Source organism: Bactrocera dorsalis, chromosome 2 (assembly GCF_023373825.1).
Source record: "Bactrocera dorsalis isolate Fly_Bdor chromosome 2, ASM2337382v1, whole genome shotgun sequence".
In the NCBI taxonomy this organism is placed as follows: domain Eukaryota; kingdom Metazoa; phylum Arthropoda; class Insecta; order Diptera; family Tephritidae; genus Bactrocera; species Bactrocera dorsalis.
In genome coordinates this window covers 72,845,363-72,862,069 of record NC_064304.1, presented here as the reverse complement: position 1 = coordinate 72,862,069, position 16,707 = coordinate 72,845,363, and the positions used below count along the sequence as shown (strand labels likewise).

The following is a 16,707-nucleotide window of genomic DNA, read 5'->3' as shown; positions in this document are numbered from 1 at the left end:
AGCGCAGCAGCCATTCCAGAAGGACAGCAACAAGCGGAATAGTGCAGTGATAAATTAGAATAACCCAGTGAACAAAAGTGAATGTGAATAAATTCAAATAAGTGCTTGTGAATTTATTCAATTACTTGTATTGTATTTGTACATTTTAATAAAGCAATTAAGCACAAATCAATTTTGTTTGTGTACATAGTTGAAGACTAGGTGTGCAAGTGCATTGGGCCGATTACCCAGCAAGCACATTGAAAATAAATTTGGGAAAATTACTTTGCGGAAATACTTCACTTAATTTGCAAGTGCAAGTACAAGTGCATTGGGCCGATTACCCAGCAAGCACACACGAATTAAATTTGAAAAAAATATTTTGAAAAAAATACTTCACTAAATTTATTACTTTTTTGTTCGTTCGAAAATTCACTCTTCACTAAGAAACAACGCACTACAAATTTATAACTTGTCCGGATTGGTTCAATAACTTTTGCAACATATTTGCAAATATTTTTTAAATTTCAATTTCAAGTTTTAAATCCGATTTTGTGCAACATTTTTGCAGTTCCGTTTAAATTTTTGAAAACAATGGAATCAATTAGAGCCTTTACCACAGCTGCAGACGCTCTACTGGAGTTTGAGGAGTCTTTTACTCCAACAGCAAACAATCAAAGTGCCTACTCTCTCGAAGTTCAACAAGCTGAACTGAAATCTCTGTGGGCAGAGGTAAAGTCAGAGTACAAGTTGTGTTTGACAAAAGTGGATCCTTCCGACACAAGCTCAATTGACGACCTCAAACTTAAATATACAAGCTGTTACCACGCTTATGTGTGTTGCGCGGCCTTGATGGGCGAACACATCCACAACCTCACGGCGTTCAACCAAAGCCCTGCTTCAAATTCGACAGTTATTCAACCTGAACGGTTACAACAAACTGTAGAACCCGTGAGGTATACCATCAACCTACCGCCATGTGATACCGAAATATTTCATGGCGATGTTTTACAATGGCCCTCATTTAGGGATTTATTTGCCGCCATTTATGGGAATAACCCGAGGCTCTCTCCGGTAGAAAAGTTATTCCATTTGAATCAAAAAACGCGAGGTGAGGCAAAAGATATTGTTTCGAAAGCGCCACTGACGAATGACGGATTCGCATTGGCTTGGAACAACTTGTTGTGTAGGTACGAAAACAAGCGAGTGCTTGTCAACACCCAATTGAATTTATTGTTCAAGCTCCCGCACATCTCAACAGAATCTGAGACCGAACTCAGAAATTTACAGCGGGAAATAAATAGCTGCATTTCAGCTTTACAAATACATGGCATCAATATAGATAGCTGGGATGCCATATTTACGTATTTGTGTTCTATCCGACTGCCGGACTATACACTGTCGCTTTGGGAACAATCTCTGGATTCGGATTCCGAGATCCCAAAATGGGTTGAGTTAGACAAGTTTCTAACCAAACGGGTTAAAACGCTTGAGAGGTAATCAAACCTCAAAGGCGATTTGGGTACTCAACCCAAGATCAAGTCGGCTGATGGTGAAGGTCGGATACCAACCTTGCAATCAAGGAATGGATCCAAACCCATCAATTCCCATCACGCCAAGACAAACAATATTAAATGTAAACTGTGCTCATCTCAATCACACATTTTGAAAACTTGTCAAAGATTTATTGAGATGCAGCCTAATGCACGTTTAAATGCTGTCAGAAAACTCCACGTCTGCTTAAATTGTTTATCGGACTCACATGAAGTTAAAAATTGTAAAAGTATGTTCAATTGCAATAAATGTAAACAGAGACATCACTCTATGATTCACCGGGATCAGAGTGAGGGAACAGCTCAGACATCTGACAGCACAGACACTACTGAGATTTCTACTAAATCTCATGTGGCCTCTATTAAGGCCAATATTTCAAATGTGCCTACCAGTCGAAGCATGCTCTTAGGTACAGCCATGGTGACCATATGTCACAACGAGAGCACCTTCACTGTCAGAGCCCTGATTGATTCGGGATCTGAAGCCACATTCGTAAGCAATAGTCTGCAAAAACGCTTACTTCTGGCAACCAAAAAGGTCAGCGCGCGAGTTTCAGGATTGAATAATACCGTATCAGGACAAGTTCAATCGGTATGCTCAATCACAATTGGCTCGCCCCGTAACAAAGGTTTGAAACTAGAAGCGGAAGCTTTGGTACTGCCAAAATTGACTGGACTGCTTCCATCCAGATCAATTAACTCCTCAATTTTAAAAAGGCTACCTAATATCCCCTTAGCGGATAATAATTTCTATACGAGTCAAAAGGTTGACTTGTTGATCGGAGCGGATCTTTACCCGAAAATCATACTAAATGGGGTAAAATCGAAAATCTTCGGATCCCTCGTTGCACAACGTACGGTGTTCGGTTGGATTTTAACAGGTTCCGTTCCCTCCGAAGAATCGAAGAATAATACGACTTACGTTACATATTTTAACGAGGTATCCTTAGATAATCAGCTGTCCAAATTCTGGGAGCTAGAAGAAATACCTAAAAAACCATTTCTCACCGTGGAAGAACAATATTGTGACAAGTTATATTCAGAAACTACCATTAGAAACAAAGAAGGGCGTTACATTGTTTCACTCCCATTTAAAGTTTTTCCAGTAGAAACTAATTTTGGAGCATCTCGCCATATTGCGTTCAAACAATACTTGAGAAGTGAGAAATCTCTCAATAAACAACCTCTCGTTAAGGAAGAATACCGAAAGGTCTTGAGGGAGTACATAGACTTAGGTCATATGCAACGAATTCCACACAATATAGCAGAAAATCCGTACAAAAGTTACTATCTTCCTCACCACGCCGTTTACAAACCTGAAAGTAAAACCTCTAAGCTTAGAGTCGTTTTCAATGCTTCATGTCCCACATCCAATGGTGTAAGTTTAAATGACATTTTGTACACCGGTCCAGCACTCCAAGCTGATCTTACTATTATGATCACCAAATGGCGACTTTTTAGATTTGTGTTCAATGCTGATATTGAAAAAATGTATCGTCAAATTTTGGTCAATTCTAAGCATACATCTTATCAAAGAATCCTCTTTAGGGATTCTTTGGACGGGGAGGTCAATGAGTTTCAATTAAACAGAGTCACTTTCGGGCTCAATTGTGCTCCGTATCTAGCAATCCGTACACTGATGGAACTAGCTGAAGATTCAAAATCAGCGTTCCCCTTAGCTGCGAAAATAATAAAAGCTAATACGTACGTAGACGACGTCTTATCTGGTGCTCATGAAAACTCCACTGCAATTGATTCAAGAGACCAGTTGATTAAATTATTAGCCTCAGCCGGCTTCCCATTAAGAAAGTGGACATCGAACAGCAAGAAGATTCTGAGGGGCATACCCAACGATCATCTTTTGACCACAGATTTTCTGGAATTCGACAGCAGTAGCGAAGCCAAAACATTGGGAATTCGATGGAACGCGAGATCGGATAACTTTTACTTTTCCACTAAGCCGCTGGACAACAAAGACTCTTTCACTAAAAGAGAAGTTTTGTCTATGATAGCTAAATTGTTCGACCCAGCAGGATGGTTAAGTCCAGTAATCATCGTTGCTAAAATTTTAATGCAGGACATTTGGTTGGAAAAAACCGATTGGGACGAAGCTTTGACTCCCAAATCTCTCAAGCAGTGGAAGACATTTTTAGAAAATTACCCACACATAAACAATATCAAGATCCCGCGATGGGTATGTTATACACCGAGCTGTCAAGTACAGTTCCATGGATTCTGCGATGCCTCAGAAAAGGCGTACGGCGCAGCCATCTATTTACGCGTGCAGGTAAACGACCACGAGATTAAAACGGGCTTGCTTTTAGCAAAAACAAAGGTCGCTCCTGTTAAAACCATCTCAATACCGAGATTAGAACTATCTGGTGCTCTTTTATTAGCTAAAATGGTTGAATATCTTCAACCCAAATTGGACATTGTACATCAAGGGATATATTTATGGACCGACTCCACCATTGTTCTCGCATGGCTACGTAAGCCACCGTGTTCGTGGTCGACTTTCGTCGCGAATAGAATATCAAAGATTTGCGAGCATACTCAAATTGGAAACTGGAGGCATGTCAACTCCGAAGACAACCCAGCCGACCTGGCCAGCAGAGGAATCTCTCCTCAAGATTTACAACCAAACGATCTTTGGTGGTGTGGTCCCAAGTGGTTAAAACTTCAACCATCCGAGTGGCCAAACCAAAATTATGCAGTAGACGTTGATACTACTCTGGAGGCCAAGAGCATTCGTGTACATCATACATCAGTTATTGAGACCGAAGATGTTTTGGAACGTTTTTCCGAATTTTCAAGAGCACTCCGCGTAATTTCTCGAGTCTTCAGATTCTACAACAAAATTCATCCAGGATACAAAACTCCTACACCGTCTGCAACGCTCACTTCTGATGAAGTTAAATTTGTCAAACACCGACTTATTCAGTTAACTCAGAAGGCACATTTTGCTTCTGAGTACTCAGATTTAACTAAGAATCTTCCCATCAATAGTAAATCTTCGATTCTATCATTAAATCCATTTGTTGATACTAACGGAATCATAAGAGTAGGCGGACGTTTAAACAACGCCCCCTCCCTCAGCTTCGACGAGCAGCACCCAATTATACTACCATACAACTGTCAATTCTCGAAATTATTGGTCAAATTTATTCATCTCACTTCCCTTCACGGAGGCAATCAACTAGTCCTGCGTCTTCTGCGAATGCAATTTTGGATCCTCAAGGCTAAGAATCTAATCCGCACAGTGATACATAATTGTAAGATCTGCGTTTTATATAAAAAACGAGAGCAAACACAACTTATGGCATCACTTCCTGCGCCACGAACAAGTCTTACAAGGCCCTTTGAGTCAACCGGAGTAGATTTCACTGGTCCATTCGACATCAAAAACTATACAGGCCGAGCTTGCCTAATAACAAAGGGATATGTATGCGTTTTTGTTTGCTTTTCAACAAGGGCTATCCATCTTGAAGCCACTAGTAACTTATCTACGGCCGCATTCATGAGTGCCCTCACACGATTCGTATCACGTCGGAGTTGCCCAAATCACATTTATTCGGATAATGGTACTAACTTCGTTGGAGCATCGAGAGAAATCAAGAAAGATTTCAAAGCCTTCTTAAAGGCATGCCCTGACGCGATAGCCAACTCCAGCAATTTCCCCCACCTAAAATGGCATTTCATTCCTGCAGGTGCTCCTCATATGGGAGGCTTGTGGGAGGCAGGTGTGAAAAGTTTTAAAAGTCATTTCAAAAAATTGACAGGATCCATGAAGTACACCTTCGAGGAACTTACTACGCTGTTAACTCGAATAGAAGCCTGTCTAAACTCTCGGCCCATCAGTTCTATGACGGATGACATCAATGACTTGACTCCGTTAACACCTGGCCATTTTCTGGTCGGTGCTCCCCTGCTAGCACCGGCAGAACCAGAAATCACTGAAAACCCATTATCATTAGTTAACCGATGGCAAAAATTAAAGGCCCTAAGTCAACACTTCTGTCAGAGATGGAAGACCGAATACTTAAAGGAACTTCAAAAACGAAAGAAATGGAAACATTCCCAACAGAACGCCCAAGTCAACGACCTAGTGGTAGTTCGTGACGAAAATTTACCTCCAAATGAATGGAGATTGGGCAGGATAATCAAAGTGCATCCAGGGTTGGACCAACGAGTTCGGGTGGTAGACATCCAAACTCAACGTGGCTTAATTTCTAGGCCTATAACAAAGATTATAATTTTACCCAAACAATGTTAATATTCTCACGTTAATAATCTTTCTTCTCGTTTAGAAAATTACTGAAAATGACGACAATCAACTGCCCCCTGTGCGTAGAAAGCCATCTACTTCGCTGGTGCCCAAGGTTCCGGCAGATGTCCCCAGAAGCTAGGCTGAGGACCACATTAATCAACCGCTATTGCAGCAACTGCCTCGCGTCGAGCCATTTGAAGAAGGAATGCGACAGCGTAATACGCTGCAAACGTTGTGGCAACCCACACCACACGATGCTTCATGGCATCAGTTCAGACGCCGAAGAAGAAGACGACGATATCATTGAATTGACATGGGCACAGCAGGTCGAGGCAGCGGAAATGGAGGAGAACTCATTGGCAATCGGCCCGACGTATTCGGAGCCCCATCAACCACATCAACCGACGTCGACAGTTAAGCAGCCGCAAAGCTCTGACCGACGTTGCCTCTCCCGCATACCACACGCCCAAGATCGAGCCAGACTCGAGTCGTCTCGCCGACTTCGGCGTGCTGGTAACTTCCTTTCGGATTGGCGGTATGGCAACGATCGACTGAGACTCGATTCGTCTCAGCGACATTGTCGGGACCGAGCGGAACTCAATTCGTTCCGCCGGCCACCCCATCCGAAGCGAAGGCGTGGACGAGACACTCGTCGTCAAGCCGATGCACGACGTATTATCAAAGACAGGCACGCAACACAACCTTGGCAACAGAGACTTGCGCTTTCACCAACCGCCTTAATCTGTGTTCGAACCCCAACGAGGTTCGTAACAGTGCGGGCCATTATCAGTCCAGTCAGTCCAGCCACGGTTATCCTCGCCTCCACGGTGGCACGATTGCGACTGCATACGCATGCACGTGGAGACAGCCGAGTGTGCGAATTAATGTTTCGGGACAACCAGGGTGGAGAAACAGAAATCTCCGTGAGTGCCCAAATACAACGTCGCCCGTTACCACCAACGCCAGTAAGGTCTCTGGAAGACAATTTATTTCAACAATTTCGCAACTTAAGACTGGCAGATAATGAGTTCCACAGAGCAGCGCCAGTAGAAATAATCTTGGGAGCGGACGTGTACTCCCGGCTCATATTACCCGGGTTACAACCGGCGTCAATGGGCCAACTCATCGCCCAAAATACGACACTGGGATACATAATATCCGGTGTCGTATAACATCGGCACAATAAAGTGCACTGGCTGCCAACGCCTCTCACATTCACCACCAACCCAGGATCGAGTTAGACTCGAGTCGTCTCGCCGACCTCGGAAGGTGGTGACTTCTATGCAGATTGGCGGCATGGCAATGACCGACTGAGGTTCGATTCATCTCAGCGGCATTTCCCGGACCGAACCAGACTCGATTCGTCTCGTCGGCCACCCCATCTGCAAAGAAGACGTGGAAAAGGAAGTGCAGGAGCCAGTTAGTTAAGTTAGTTTTAAGCAATTTATTGTAAACTGCATTTGCAGTAATACTGCAAGGCGGGGAGAATGTTGACGCCGCCCCCGCCCAATTTCTTTTGCCACGTCTGTATCGGCAGATTAATCTTTTCTTTTTCTCTTTTTCGAACTTTTTTCGAAGTGTTAATTCGCGCGCAACTAAACACTTACTAAAAGTTGCGCGCGCTCTCTCCTTTTGCGACAACCTAGCGATACAGACGTAGGTAAGTGTTGATCCAATTTGTTTATAATTAAATATAAGTGTTATATGAAACTTTTTGGTTTTTTTTATTTAATACTCCTGTGGAATCATTTGCGCCGACCGTTTCTCCACGGCCAACCACATCTTGGAACGAGCGAGCACCGTGCTCCACCACCCGAATTATCACTTATATTTACTACTTTATATATCTACAGCTACTTCACTTACATTGTTTGCACGAAGGTTTGCTATCCGTCGATATATTTGGTGTGGTTTGGTGTCTGGTCTGTGCTTTAATTTCAACGTGTTTTTAATTTGTCTTCATTTGGCAGATTCCGGGATGTTGATAACTACATATGCTTCCTGCTTCTCCTTGTATATTGCTGCGATAAATCGATCGTACTTCTTCTCTTCCTATTTCTTCCCCTGGTAACGTCGACAGTAGATACTCGACTCTTTTGAAAAACGAGTTCACTGTGATATCCCCTGTTCCGGTGAATATTGTCATGTGCCTTATATTTTTTATTATTTGGTCCCGTCTTCTGTTGTTTTCATCAAAAGAGGTGAAAGCTCTTTGCTGTGAACCAGTTGTTTTACAAAAACAAAGAATACCAAATTATGAAATCGACAACCAAGAAAGGTGAGTAATTTTGCAAACCTATTAAATTTGGTACATATTGTTACAAAAGTAGTATTAAGTTGTATTTGTATTACTATATGCATCCCTGATTATGAACAATAGCTGTAGGTATATGGAATAGCATTTGTCTTGTTGTAGACATCTGGCGCCGCACTGTCTGCTGTCTAGTTAAACAATTGCTGAGTCTGGCGCCGCGACTGTCTGCTTGCGTCTGGCGCCGTATAGCCGTATGTTCTGGTAATTTCCAGACGCGATATTCTAGAAGGACACGTCGGCATCAGCGAGAAGTGCGTGGCTATATAAGCCGTGGCAGCGCCAACGTAATCAATCAGTGCTAAGAGTAAACTGCTATAGTGTAGACGAGTTGTGAAATAAAGAGTTGTTGAATTAAATTAAACAGTGTTGATTTTATTTGTCAATCCAGAGATACGAACCTAACAAAGTAAACTAGCAAACAGTAAATTCGTAACAATATATAATAATTTCGTTTATTTTCACGATTTCAAATGTGAAAGAACAACTCAGGAGCTGCTGCATCATTACAGCGTATTAATCAAATATAAATATTTTTTTATTCGCACATGCATTAAATGCATACATACATATATTATATATTTGAAAATAAAATTTTGTCCGAATTATTTATGTTAAATACTCATATGTCTTTTTATTCATACCTAGAAGAAAATAAAATGCATAAACACCGTAAGTCACACATTTATTGTTATAGACTGAAAGTTATTTATATTAAAATATATAAGACCCTTGGAAAATAAATTAGTAGTTCCTCCAATATATCAATAAAATAATTGTAAATTTCATTTAGTATTTCGATTTTAACATATCATAGCACCACAAATGGGCAGATAGAGCGGTTTAACGGAACTCTTTCCGAGATTAGTCGTTGTATTAAACTAAGCGTTATTTTACTCACAGCCTACGATTTTCTACCCGGCTTGCACTCCTGCTCTCTGAGAGCACTCGCCAACAACTCGGTATAAAGCAACTGTGGGACGGCATTTCAAACTCCTTACGTACAGCTGCAACCGAACCATTGGTTTTCCGAAAGTGCAAAAGAACAGCAAAGTGCGGCGGCTTACAGAAGGTTTCAAGACCGGAGCATACTCATCTAGAACCCCCAAAGGTGATCTAGTCACCGATGCCCAGGCATACTTAAATTATGGAGGGAACACTTCTCCAGCCTGCTGAATGGCAGTGAACTCACAATGCCAGGAGAAGGCGAACCCGATTCCCCAATCGATTACTTAAATTATGGAGGGAACACTTCTCCAGCCTGCTGAATGGCAGTGAACTCACAACGCTAGGAGAAGGCGAACCCGATTCCCCAATCGATTACGATGGAGCAGACGTCCCATTACCCGACCATGAAGAAGTTCGAATAGCAATTGCCCGCCTGAAGAACAACAAAGCGGCAGGGGCCGACGGATTGCCGACCGAGCTATTCAAACATGGCGGCGAAGAACTGACAAGGAGCATGCATCAGCTTCTTTGTAAAATATATTCGGACGAAAGCATGCCCAACGATTGGAATTTAAGTGTGCTATGCCCAATCCATAAAAAAGAATTGTGAGCATTTGAGCTTTTGAAATCACATCAGCCTACGGAAAACCTTACCATAGTGAGGGTGGTGATTTTTGTGAGGTCATGAGAATAGGGCTGTAAAAGCCTTGTTTGGGACAATGAAAAATCGCTGAATTCCGTTACGATTAAAGGTTTATTTAATGATAATTTTAGTATTTCGATTTTAACATCTCAAAGCACCACAAATGGGCAGATAGAGCGGTTTAACGGAACTCTTTCCGAGATTAGTCGTTGTATTAAACTAAGCGTTATTTTACTCACAGCCTACAAATACAATAGGACAATACATTTAGTATCTGGACAACGAGTCATTCGCGGCCTTTACACGGTCATTCATGTTTGAAGCATATGCGGCGTGATGAGAAGAATGAGCGTGTAAACATAATAAATAAATTCGTGTTCGTCATACATGTGCGATGGTTTTTACAAATTTTTAAAAACATGATGTTGTTATGAACATGTTATATGGTGTAAACGCTTGCATCATGCACGCAGTATATTTTTTTAGTCGTAAGCAAACATCGAAGCGTAATGGCGTCACGGATAAACGAAGAACTGTTGAAGGATTTCTTTGAAATTTATCGAAGCCATCTAGAAGTATGGAAAGTGAAAAGCGAGGAGTACAAAAACAAAATAAAGAAGACTGCTGCTTATGAAACACTTCTAAAAAAATATAAGGAGATAGATCCAAAAGCAAATTTGGAAAGTTTAAAATACAAAATAAACTCACTTCGCAGATGTTATCGACGTGAATTAAAAAAAATAAAGCGAAGTGAGAACTCTGGAGGAGGAATTGATGAAATATATGTACCATCTCTGTGGTACGTTCGTGACCTAGCATTCTTGGAAGAGCAAGAAACACAGATGACTGGCATGTCATCAATAGAAAATGAGGAAAATGGGGACACGACTGTGGAAGGCATAAGTAAAACGAAGAGGACATTTTTATTTATTTATGCATATATTTTTATTAATAAAACGAAATGCAAAATTACATAGATCCGACACCATTAAAGTATTCACAAAATGAGTTTCGAATTTCCTTGACGTTGGTAGTACTCTTCCGACTTGTGGTTTTCTTCTATTTGCATCAAAGCAGGTACCAATTTTTCACCTACATCATTTATCATTCGAAGATAATATTCACTGCTTTTTGTGCTTAAGAAGTTGTGTAAATAGCAAATTGCCAAAACAATTTTCGTTGCCTTTTCGGGAGATAAATGTATTGTAATCATTCTGAATCTGGAAGATATAATTCCAAACGCGTTTTCTACAACCCTTCTTGTCCGTGACAGACGATAGTTATATTGTTGTTGATGCTGAGTTAGACCACTTAGGCTATAGGGTTTCATAAAATGTTCACTTAATGCAAAAGCGTCATCTGCTGCAAAAACTAACGGCAGTTCCGGTTTTGTTGGGGAAGGTATTTTCAATTTTCCGTCATCATCCATAGCCGAAAATATAGTATTTCCGAAAACACCACCATCGGAAACTCTTCCGTTTGCTCCAGCTTCCACCATTATAAATTGATATTTTGCATTGACTATGGCCATCAAAACAATACTGTAAGTCTTCTTATGGTTGAAATAGTATGCTCCAGAACGCGGTGGTTTCGTAATGTTTACATGTTTTCCATCGATAGCGCCAAGGCAATTCGGGAAATTCCATAGTTAATAAAATTCAGAAGCTATCGTTTTCCATTCTTCTTCACTTTTCTGCAACTGGAAAGATAATAGTTTTTATTTTTATTTACTACTTTCAGAATGCACCTTGCGCAAAAAAAGACAAAGTGGAATTTGGAAAAAAAGAAAAACAACAGTTGCTTATTAAAGCAGTCAAAACTTTAGAAGATTCGACGCGGCCCAATGACGATGCAAGTACCTTCAGTTCGACTGGGGAAGTACACTTCAGGAAACTTGACCCTAATCAACAATTAGTTGCCAATAAAACCATTATGGAGGTGTTGTAGCAAGGAGCTTTGGGTCGGTTAAACGAAAATTCGCATCAGATCTCATCAACACCTTTCTCTTATAGTGACAACTCATCAACATGTTTTGATTCAAGAACATTGCAAAGTCGTTCGGAATACTTAATTTATGCCCCGCTTCTGAGTCCACCGCAAATTATATCTACTCCTCAACCTCAAGTTCAGCACATCAGACTTCATAGAACGGTTCAGCCACAGCAATATCAAAATATTTCCAGCATCAGCATACAACCACAGGAAACCATAAATACTTAACAATACGGAAACAACACGGAATATCAGACATTTACGGACTTGTTGAACGACTCTGGCTATTCATAAGCAAACTTTTCTTTTTATTTTTGTTATTTTTATTGATTTGAAGAAATATTTTATTTTTGTTTTGTTTTCCATTTTCATGTAATATATAGTATATACTTACTGAAATAAAATCTTTAAGAACTTTAATCAACGCTTCACATGTCTCAATAATTATGTTGCTTAAACTTGCAGTTGAAATATACGACTGGAATTTCAAACTTTCGTAGCTCTCTCCAGTTGCCAAATACCTCAATGTTAGAGAGAGAAATTGCGTCTCACATAATAGTATTTTGTTTTTCTATATAAGGTGTTACTTTTTCCAAAAGCTCCCTATATACAGAAGAATCCATTCGGAGAATACTTTTGTTGTCCGCCGGGCTGGACTGTTCAAGTTCCTTTAACAAGCTTATATGTGAAAAAACTGGTCTTCTTGATCGCCATTACTTTACCCAAGTTTTTTTCTGTCTTTTCTGCTTTTTTTGTTCTACTTCGTCTTCTTCTAAAATATCAATTACAAGTGCTGCAACTAATGCACGTTCCATGTTGCTTCGTTCACAAATATAGAGCAATAAAGTATGATTTCATGTTCGACCGTTTAAACGAAAACCAGTTTTTTGCATCATCCGGAACTTAATTGCCATAATAGAAATAGGCAAACAAAAATTAAAAAAAAAAGTTTCTTTTAAATCTAACAGCAGATTAGGCAACAAATTAAGCAAAATGGACACAGCAAAATTAGTAAAAAAAGATTCGGACGCAACCGTTTTAATTAACGGTAAAAAAAAAAAATTATAAAACTCGTCTTAGATAATTTTTTTCTACTATTAAACTCCTGGGGCCTATTCTGTATCTCGATTCGAAAGTAAATTCTGTTCGAATTTGATATTCGACTTCGAATGTGTTTTAGTATTCTGTAAAAAAAATTGAATTCAGTTTATAAATATGCGAAAGTTGTACCACCATGTGCCAGTATTTATTGAGGAAAGAATTACGAGAAGATATATAAGAAATGAATTTAATATTATGGAAAAAAGTAATTTGTTATGTACATATGTATGTATGTGTTATGTTCGGTTATAAACCATTTTTACATTTGGGATTATAACTTCATACAAAGCTTTAGACTTTCTAAGGAAGCCTTTGATTATGTCTTAAGAGGCATAACTGAAAAACAAACGGTGCCTATAAGATCCACGGCAATAAATCCAGCTATAAATGGTGCTACTTTAAAATTCCTTGGTCAAGGGGGCTATCAACATCAAATAGGGCAAGACCGGTTTGCAGGGTTAGCACAGTCCATTACATCTAAATGTATTGCAGAAGTTTTGAACGCTATTGAAAAAACAATGTGTCCGAAACATATAAAATTTGAAATGAGCTCACAAGAAAAGCGTGAAGCTAAAAGTTATTTTTATTCAAAATTTGGATTACCAGGAATAATAGGTGCTGTTGATGGAACTCACATCCAGAGGGTTAGACCAGTAAAAGATGAACATCTCTTTTTTAATCGAAACCTAAAGCATAGCGTCAATGCTATGGTGGTAAGTTTATATTACGATGTATTATTCAGACTTATTTATTATACTTTATATTATAATTAGATTTGTGACCATAACATGTATGTAAGAGCTGTAAATGGAGTTTATGGTGGGGCAGCGCATGATGCCCACGTATGGAGCCTTTCAAACGAACGACAACACATGCTATCTAACTACCAAAATGGAGATAAATCTTCATGGTTAATTGGTCGGTGATTTTATTCAAACCGCTTGTACTTGTATTTATATATAGTCTAAGGCTTACTAATTATTCATATACAACGTTGAAGCACCAACAGTAATTGAAACTAATGCATTTTGCTTTACCCAACGGTGATCAAAACGAGTTTTCATTTGTTCTGTGATTTTAAATTTTGCAATTCTTATATTGTTCCTCTCCCTGCCGCTTTTAATTTGGTACTCATGCTTTAACTTTGCAAACTTTAGTTTTTGTCTTTATAGTTCAATTTTTTCTTCATTTTGTTCAACAAGTTGCTTATTAGATTTAACTAAAGATTTTAAATTGTAATTCACGCCTTTTAAAATCTTAGTACAATCATTGTGAAACTTTATTTGCCCGTCTACTTGCATTTTCAAGAGATTGTTTTTACTTGCGGTACTTGACCGCGCAGTGCTACATTTTGGTGACGTTTTCAGGTGAGAAGGTGGTGTTAAAGATGGTAGTTCTTCTAAATTTTGTAAATCACTTATGTCGTTCTGTGTGACTTCACTTGTTCCCAGACCGAACTTTTGAGCATCTACCATCCCATCTACTGCTTGATTTATATGCAGTAAATCAAATGCTCTTAATTCAACTGCATTGATGGAATAACCTTTTGCAGGCCCACCACCTGTCCCCGACATATGCAACTTATTTTTGCGAGCTTTAGCCTTAATGTGGGTTTTGTAATCCGCCCAAACCTTAAATGCAACAAAAAATAAATAGAAATCAAAGCACAAGTAACGTATAATAGCAAAATAATTTTGTTCACACAGAAATTTACCTTTTTCCAGAAGGTTGTCCATCTCCATTTGTTTAGGCCAGTGCCTAATTTCTTACTACCAACCCTAGTGAGTATATAACAAACTATTGCCAGTTAGCTGTTGACATAAACCGCTAATAACTTTCACTCAACTGACAATAGTTTTGTTAAAATCTCCCGCTTCACTTTACTCAGTAGCTTAGCAAGCGATCCTGCTAGCTTTTTTTTATTTCTCTTTTTTCAAAGAAGAAGGGAGATAATTAAGACGTCCACCGGCCATCATCACCATTATCATAAACACTAACAAGGTAATATATAACAATTTATTAGTCATACTAAAGAACCAACCGTTTTTATATTAAATACAAAACTTGGTGTTTTTCTTTGACTAATATATTTTCCACTGTTTCCTATTCTTAACAATTGACGCATCGTCCTCCTTGAGTGACTCGTCGAGAGTTCGAGAACAAACATGATCGAGAATATTCGGTGCTGTGAAGTGCAGCCGCTGAACTTGCTGACACACCGAAAACGTTCTTTACGTTTTTTGCAATTCGGAAGTCGCTGTTAGTGTTATTTTATTCTGTAAATCTGTAACATAAAAGGAAAAAAAAAAATTTAAATAAATATGCAAATTTAACCCTCTACCGCATGGCCATCTTCTTTATAAAAAAAAAAATAAAACTCCACTAATATACGTTTATTTTGAATCCTTTTACATATATTTGCAGAAAAAAATATTAAAAAAAAAACAAATTGTATTTAATATTTCCTTTGGTGGCAGGCCATTTTGTCGAAAACATACGACAAATAAAACAATAACGATAACAAATTATCCGACAAATTCCTTTGGGTGAGTAAAGGATAATCAATAGATAGGACTAATTTACTCATCTAAAAGATAATTTTACATAAATTTTATGCTAAAGCCAAAATATTTTTATTTAATTATTATTATTTACAACTCTATGCTAGTGTAATGCATTTCACACCACACCCTGCAAGACGGGTAGCTGTTAGCAAACGTGTAAGCGAATTGTTATTGTTCACTTTTGCATTCGTTAAAATATTTGTTACTTTTGTTCAGAGAGTGGGAAAAAAGTAACACATAGCTATTTGATGTTCAATGGTTATCTCGCTCTAACCAATGGCAAATATCGCATGCTGCCTTGTTCTAACAGAATACACACATTTGTTAGCAAATCTCTTCACAGCATGTTACGGGTAACAAATTATTTTGTTAGCGCTTAGCTTACCCATGTGTTATGGATAACAAAAAGTATTTGTTACCCGAATATTTGTTAGTGTTATTATTTTGGTTATCAGTTTGTTACCTTTAACATATAAGCATGTTAGGAAGAACAAGCAGTAACAAGATTATCTGTTACCCATTTGTTACTTCAGCAAATTAAATTCTTTTAAATAAAACTCAGTTTTTTTATTATTTCTCTTTATTTAATAATAAAATCAAAATAAAATGCACAATCTATAACAAATATTTCAATTAAATATACACTATTTAACTTTAATAATTTAAAACATACTCCATTATTTGGTTGCTGCACGCAATAGATTTGAATTTTACCAATGGTCCAAATGATTTCTGTAATATTAAAATTTTTAATTATACACACAACATTAAATTCACAATGCTTACATTTTTCTCCTTGTTAACCTCTTTCGTTTTCTCTTTCGTTTTCTCTATATAAAAGAAATTAATATATATATATATAAATTAGAAATTAATTATAAAATATCGTATTATCAAATAGCGAACTTACCTCTTTAAAATCCAAAATAAACTGCGCTTTTCGTTTATTCTTCTTGAAATATTGGGTATTCGCCTCTCCTATTCTAACAAGTTAACATTACAATATGTCTATAATGTCGATAGTTTTTCTCTATCTTACTTACGTATTCTCCCATTCCATTGAAAATTCCAGAAAATGTAACAGTGTTAGTGAACAGCTGAAAATGTTTCAATGTGTTTGTGCAATCTGTTACCTCCGTCTTGCAGGGCATAAGGCCGCCGCCACACTATGCAGTTTAATATAGCGTTCACACGATCGAATAATTTATGCACTTTTTCTCGCCACCCAATCAGTCTTAGATGATAGGCAAAAACAAACAACAAAAAATCTTCAACATGGTAATTTCAGGAAGATGACTCGCTACAGTGCCTTGAAGAAGACTGCGGCGCTACACCCAAACCGGTACCCA

At 38.6% G+C, this 16,707-nt stretch overlaps 1 protein-coding gene and 1 long non-coding RNA gene across 8 annotated transcripts in view; one reads left to right on the top strand and one right to left on the bottom strand.

Annotated features, from left to right (window-relative positions):
- The window catches only part of LOC125776690 (uncharacterized), a 436,599-nt gene that overhangs the window by 300,736 nt on the left and 119,156 nt on the right, over window positions 1-16,707 (top strand). The gene's annotated exons all lie outside the window — the stretch shown is intronic.
- LOC125776794 (uncharacterized) lies at window positions 11,424-16,505 on the bottom strand. Of its 6 annotated transcripts, none has more exons than XR_007421963.1 (5): window positions 16,398-16,505; window positions 16,269-16,336; window positions 16,145-16,188; window positions 14,509-16,090; window positions 11,424-14,425 (listed from the first exon to the last, which is right to left on the bottom strand). It is a non-coding gene; the product is annotated as an uncharacterized LOC125776794 (long non-coding RNA). The 6 variants fall into 6 exon arrangements; XR_007421960.1 differs by having other exon boundaries at window positions 16,145-16,176; XR_007421964.1 differs by having other exon boundaries at window positions 16,269-16,341; window positions 16,402-16,505.